This window comes from Gavialis gangeticus, unplaced genomic scaffold, assembly GCF_001723915.1.
Source record: "Gavialis gangeticus isolate Ggan-Ray unplaced genomic scaffold, GavGan_comp1, whole genome shotgun sequence".
Lineage (NCBI taxonomy): Eukaryota > Metazoa > Chordata > Crocodylia > Gavialidae > Gavialis > Gavialis gangeticus.
This window is the reverse complement of record NW_017729034.1, coordinates 19,838,731-19,845,662: the sequence shown is the minus strand read 5'-3', so window position 1 is coordinate 19,845,662 and position 6,932 is coordinate 19,838,731.

Sequence of the window (6,932 nt, the reverse complement as noted above, 5' to 3'; positions counted from 1 at the left end):
AAAAATGTGTTCATGTAACTAAAGACTGTATCAGAATGCATGAGCACCAGGCTTGAGAATTAAGCTTGCCCAGACAATATTAATTCTGGCATTTCCTAACTTTTCATGGCTTGGTTTTGTGACCTTCATCTTTTTTTAAATGCAATTCTTTTTGGATAAGGTATTACTAAAGCATGGAGGCAAACACTGTGAACTTTCATCCCTTTGATTTAGAAAAAGCTTGGGCATCTTAAGAATCAGATATGTGTAGCATTAGGATGTTGCTACTTTATATACTAGTAGCACCTGGAGACTCCCATAAGGAGGGACTCTCTGCTGTGCTAAGTGCTGTACAAACACAGAATGAAGACTTTGCTGTGTGATTCTAGGGAAGACTGAGTTGTAGGGGATAAAGGGAAGGAGAGATGAAACCATAATGAGGGCATCTCTTAGCATAAATCAGACATACAAACAACTAAATTGGTCAAAAAAATTGTAATTATCATTATAAAATGTAATTGACAAATAGTTCATACAAATGGTCAAAGCCCTTATCAGTAAGTCATTTAGCTGGACTCATAGATAAAGACTCCCCACTTCCCTTCCCACAGAATTCATAGCAGCAGAAGAAAACCTAGGACAATTCTTTTATGTAGAAACATTTTCCCAGTTCAATCTCATTCCCTTTTCTTATAAACCCTACAAACATTTCATCCCAGAAGGATATAGCTTCTTTCCTGCAGCCGTTGATTACATTTTGCAGCTTGAATGGCAAGTGGCATGTGCTATACTTTTCCTGAGATTGTCAGGTTTTATCAAGACTTTCATCTAAAAGGTCTTTTCTCAAGACCTGCCAGCTCAGAAAAAAAACCTGTGGGGAACTGGGTGAGTCTGAGAGAGACTCTACCAAAGAGCATTTCTCCTCCACTTCTTGCTGTTGCGCTTCTTTCACTGTTGTCGGCAAGGAGTAATGCAGCGAGCAGGACTTCTGGTTAACTTGTAAGGAGCCTGCATGACAACTGCTGAAGATTGAATGCCCTCCCTTACTCCAAAAAAGAAGATGTTACTGCTGTAACATTTACAATGCACTGGAACTCTAATGCCACCTCTAAAGGATGTACCCAGCTTCATGGTGATGTATTATACCATGAAGAGGAACGGACTCCTAGTAGTGATTGCAATACTTGCAGTTTTTATTTTTAGGGAGAAGGACCATGGCTCCATCTGACCTGTAGCCAGCTCCTTCATGACTTGTTTAAATGGAAGATGTTATAACAGTGGCATTGAACCTCTGGCCCACAGGCAAGATTCAGACCATGGAGCTATATGTTAGGGCCACTGGGATTCAAACCCAGAGTGGCCAAGCCAGCAGGCAGAGGCAAAGTTTATGGCAACACCAGTCAGGTGGTCAGACATCAGCCCCAACCCAGCCTGATCCCTCCCATGAGGGTACTGATGAAGAGTCAAGTGACCAGGAGGAACCTATGGGAGCAGTGAGCCCCTAACAGGGGGACTATGCACCCCTCTTACATCCTGTGGGACTTGTCCCAGTAACAACACTCCTGTGTATGCTTCTTGGATGTGTGCCTTGCTCCTGCCTAACTTCAGCCCTGCCACTCCCTGATCCCAGTGTTGCCACAGTCCGTGCCTCTACCATGTTTGAACCTTCTGGCTCTGATCTATCATCTGCCTTGACCATGACCCTGCTTCAACCCCTGGCCTGACAACTCGGACTCAGTGGATACCTGGTGTGATCCCAGCCTGCCTACAGAAACCTGTTAAGTGACTGCCCATAGCCCAGTCAACCCTGACACCATATCATCCAGCCTACAGGGCTCCCTGTGGGTCCAGAAATTTGGTGGCAGGGGAACAGTGTCAGTGTTAATTGCTGCTCCCATGGGTCAGATAACATCATCCTGTTCATTAGATTGCACCAGTACTGCACCTGGATCCAATGCATAGAGTTGGGCTTGTCTGGGGTCAGATCCAGCGCACCTGTGGTGTGGACCAACCCCATGTGGGATCTGGCCTGCAGGCCATCCCTGTCCTCTTAGCCAGCCAGCTGGGCAGGAAGGTTGGGCACCACTGTGTTATAACAGTATTTTCTGTTCATGTGCAGAAAGTGTGTGCAGCCTAGTGGGTAAAGCAGGGGAGCCAGTGAGTCAAGGTTCCTACATCTTTACCTTGAAGAAAATTTCTAAGCCCTATTTCTACAAACCCCTGTGTTTTAACACTACAAATTCAGGTCCAAGTTAGCCTGCCACCTTTCCCCACCACCTCCATGCGGGGAGGAGGATGTTCAGTCAGACTATTTAAGCTCTATCTAATTCAAAGGCCTGTGAAAAATTTGAGATCAAAACCTCTGATGAAGATTGAACACTCTCCCTATGCTCAGTATCCAGTCTTATCTGCCTGCTTCATGCTTTATCACATACTCTCTGTGGTGAAGAAAAAACCCCATGATCCACTGTGAGTCTCCTGTGTCCTTCTAGCCAATAATAACTATTAATGCCTTAGCAGCAGCAACAACATTACCATTCTGGTGATTGCAGACTTGCTACTCATTGTCTTTATCCACTTTGTGGCTTATTATCAGGCCATAGAAACTCATGAACTATAGAGACTGCTAGAGGTAATGATAAAAGAGCTACTACAAATGAGTGCCGGGGGAATCGCAATATGAATTAAGGGCATTATGGAATGCAGGTAATTGAAAAGAGAGAGAGAGAGTCCTGCTCCTTCTTTGAAAAGTTCAAGTGAACCTAGGGACGCAGGAAAATTTGGGTAGCTGTGTTGGCCAGGAGAGAGCTGGTTCCTGGGAGAAACTCAGTTCTATTTTGACAGACTCAGATAAAGTCTTGTGTTTTGCTGAAGTTCTCCTGTCACCCAGGGCAAAATTTTCCAAGGCACAAAGTACGGCCAGGCAACCAACTCCCACTGGATCAATGAGGCCAACTCAATTGCTGTAAATCCAAAGGAGATTACGTCTGTGCTGTTATCCTGAGAAAGCTGGTTTCCTTTGGAAGGAGAGGATCTGCTCCAAATATAAAACGTGTCAATGCTTCCTTCAGTTACCCCTGTTGTGAAACTCAAAGCCCTTCCTGCCTCGAGTGTCCATACTATTCAACAGGAAGCACAGCATAAACTATTCATGCCCTTTAATCTTCAGAGCTTTGTGTCGTGCCTCAGCCATTTTGCTGTCCTGGCACCATCTGATACCAGCAGTCAGTGAGCAAACAAGCAGTACCTCATTTTGGATGCCCTGGCATCTCACAGAACATCTCTCTCGCCTGCTCTGTTCTTTGCACAAAGGCAAAATGACGCTAAACAAGAGTGGTTATAAAAGATCTTCAAACTCGGCTTCCTTTGGAAGATGGCACTTGGCAGGCCACGCAGTTTACCTTTTTTTAAAGCATCTGTATTCAGTGAATGAATAGATGACTGATGTGTAGATTGAAAAAGCTGTGTCTGGAAATGTCTCCTGGGGACAGCAGGGATTGGTGAATTGTTTGTAGCACTTCTCTTTTCAACAGTCAGCTAGAATCAACACAGAACCAGTTACCCGCAGACCATTTTTTTTTCTTTAAATATTTTATTCATGTGGAGTTCAGTGGTTTTATGTTATTGTCCAAGCTGAATTTCATGCTGCAGGAAGATGCTGGGCTGATAGCTCTGGAGACTGAAGGCCAGAATTCTTTTTGTTCTGCACGCTCCTCGGGTTTGAGCGAAGCAGCTGTTAAGTGGGTGTAAATGGAATATACTTCCATCTTAAAGACTCTCGTGTTGGAGCTGAGCTGAGCAGTGCAAAGGGGCCTCCGCAGAGTGTCATGGAGTGTCTTAAGGCCATGTTGCATGTTACACTAAGGACAAGTTAACTGAATTTAATGTGAATGTTCATGCATCCAAGCAGCAGAACACATGTTAAGTGTGATTGTATTATATAGCAAAGTTATGACTTTTCATGGGAGGAGTATCTCCAGATGGTGTTAAGTAACATGTGATCAGCTATTGTTGGACTGCTCCACTGAGGTAATACAAGTTTAAGACTACCGTGCTGCACCAGAATGAGGCCCAGCATCGTCTCAGGGCCAGTTTAAGACTTGCAGAGACCCAACTTGCCCCATGGATCCAGTGGCAGGTGCTGATCCAATGACAGGAGTGGTGCACTTTCCCAGGTTCAGCTCCCTGTTCCTCCTTCTGCCTGTCACAAGCAGCAGAGACCTAAATCCTCCTCGTGTGCCAGAGGCAAGCACTCCCAGACTGGGCTGACAGTGGGCAGGGCACAGGCTTTGGGCACGGGTGTTGCATATCCTCCTAGGTACTTGCTGCCGGGGTCTGGGGGAGAGGGCATCACAAGCCAGCTTCATCCTTGCCCAGAGCAGGCTGAGATCATACTAATCATCACAGTGCAACTGCTCAAAACATGTTCTATCTGTTAATACAACACAGTGATGCTTACTATGATCTTGGATAAGCACATGCTAAGTGCCCTATGTGACAAAGCCCTTACACTAGTGTGATGCAATGGATGAGCACCAGGCTGGGGATCAGGAGACTAGGGTTCTTTTCCTGTCTCTGTAGCTGACCTTGTCTCAGTTAACCTATCTGTGAAATGAGGATAAGGATATTGTGACCCCCACCCCCACAGCCACCCCTCCTCCCCAAGTCAAATACTTGGAGATGCACAGATGAATAGTGCTGCATTAGAGCGAAGTGTTACCCACCAAACAAGTATAGCTTAGGGAAAGCAATGAAATCTTTCCCCCATTGCACTGCTAACATGCACCTACCCTAGAGTGGAGAGTTTGATTTTTATTATAACAGGCCAGATCCAAGGTGTCCTAAGGTATCATTGACCTTAAAGAGCTTTAGATCAGACCCAGTATAGTTAAAAGTGATAGTTACATGGGGACCTTACAGGACTTCTTACCTGAGTTTTCATACAGCTTTCTGGGAGTTGAAGACAGACCCTCAGTACAGCATAAGGTAACATTGGAAGGAATGAACACATACACACAGAGGCATAACAGGGCAGCTCTGCATGCTGGGTTATTTTTGTGCACACCCCTCCCCTCAAAGGTGACACTGGGGCTGCTGCCTGCTCTGGTCACTCTGTCCCTGCCCTTCATTTTTGTTACTGCCTATATATTAAAACTAAAAAAAAAAAGCAGTTGACTGACTCCTTTCTATTGCCTCCTATCTGGGGATCTGAAAATGACTATCAAACCTTACATGACCTGAGATATCCTGGAGAGAGAGCCATTTGCTCTCCCTGAAAGTGCAGCTTCTTTGGGACTAGAATATACCAGCCATTTAACAGCAAAACTCTACCACTCAGGGCACACATTTAAATACTTTAGCCACTTGATATAGGAGAAGGATTTATCATGGAATTGATGGAGTTAGATCATTTGACCAGGATGGCCAACAGAAACACCTCTGCTTTTACACGCCCAAACACAGACATTCCTATCCACATCCCAGTATGCATGTCATAAACCTACAGCTGCCAATGGTTAGATTGTGAAAGATTCGGGGACTGAAAGGTTACAATGCTGGCTGCAGGCAAAGCAATTATTTTAAAAAGTGTTCAAGAAATATAATTATGTCCCTCACAGAGGACTAGCCTTTGGATTTGAATAAATTTAAGGCAAAGCAAAATGAGGCACTGCAAGCTGAGGTTACAGAGGAGCTGGACAAAGGCTGGTGCAAAGGAAAAGTCCGTGTTTGTCAGAATGGTGCTCTGAGTGCCTTGCCGGGACAGGTCTGAACCCTTCTAATACAGAAGACCAAGGTCAGATGAGAGGAAGGACGGGTTCTCTCTTTCCCCCATGTGCATGAGAGAAACTACTCCCCAAGAGTACACAAGAGAAAGCAAAATGCATCAGTTTGGCCTGGTTTTCATTTATGTTCAAGGCCTTAGAACTGAGGCCCCAGAAGTGAATCTAAATGTAGAAAAGCCCTTTACACTGCCTGAGCAGTGTGAAAGGGCCTTAGCATAAGTCAGAATCAGGCCCATCGTTCTTGTCTTCACAATTTTTCAGCCATAGGTTTTTCTGTCCCTTTAGCCACAGTACAAAAGGATGTGAATGGGGCACAATATAAGCTGTTCCTTCTCACAGCGTGAGAGGTAATAAGAAGTTGTCCCATTTTATAGCTGGAGAAAGTGGGCCACAAAAGCATTAAGTGCCCTGCCCAAGGTTGTTCAGTGAGTCAGTGTGAGACAACATCTAGATGTCCAGATTCTTGGTCATCTGCTCTAAATAGGAGGTGCTAATGCCTTTTTAGTGCCTTTGAATTTTGTTCTGAAGGTAACTGTGAAAACATTAATGTGAAAGGGCTAGACAGTGTCCAGCTCCATAGCAACTTTTTCTAGGTCTGTGCTGTAGAATAACCTTTTGCATGAGGTCATTGCCCATCATTACATACTTCAAGTTTTTAGACTTTCCCTTTGCTCAGGCTCACCAGAGCCAGTTTCCTAGCAGTCTCCACCAGAGAAGATCAAGTGGGAAGGCCAATTACCTTGGACTAGTGTTATTAGTATTAGTAACTTTATTTTACTTCCATTTGGGTTAGACGCCTGGGCCCTTCTCTCTGTATTTCATTCACTGTGAGTCATATTTAACAAGCACCTTAACACCTTAAGAAGTGTGAATGCCAAGTTCAAGGAAGGGAAGTGGTCCAAGCTAGCAAAAATGCTAAGGTTAGGTATTCATGATGCAAAGACTAGGTGTGTAACAGGCCCTCACCAAGGCAAATTTTTTTTCACGTTCCCTACACCCAACATTACTGGGCAAAGCATAAATAATAGTTGCAGATTTGGTCATTTTATAGTGGTGTTGATAATGCTGTACCTACTCATCCATGAAGTTCCAGCTCCCCCCCCCCCCCCCAAAATAATCCAGTAAAAAAAAACAAATTAAAGCCCTAAAAACAAAATCCATGGGAAAAAG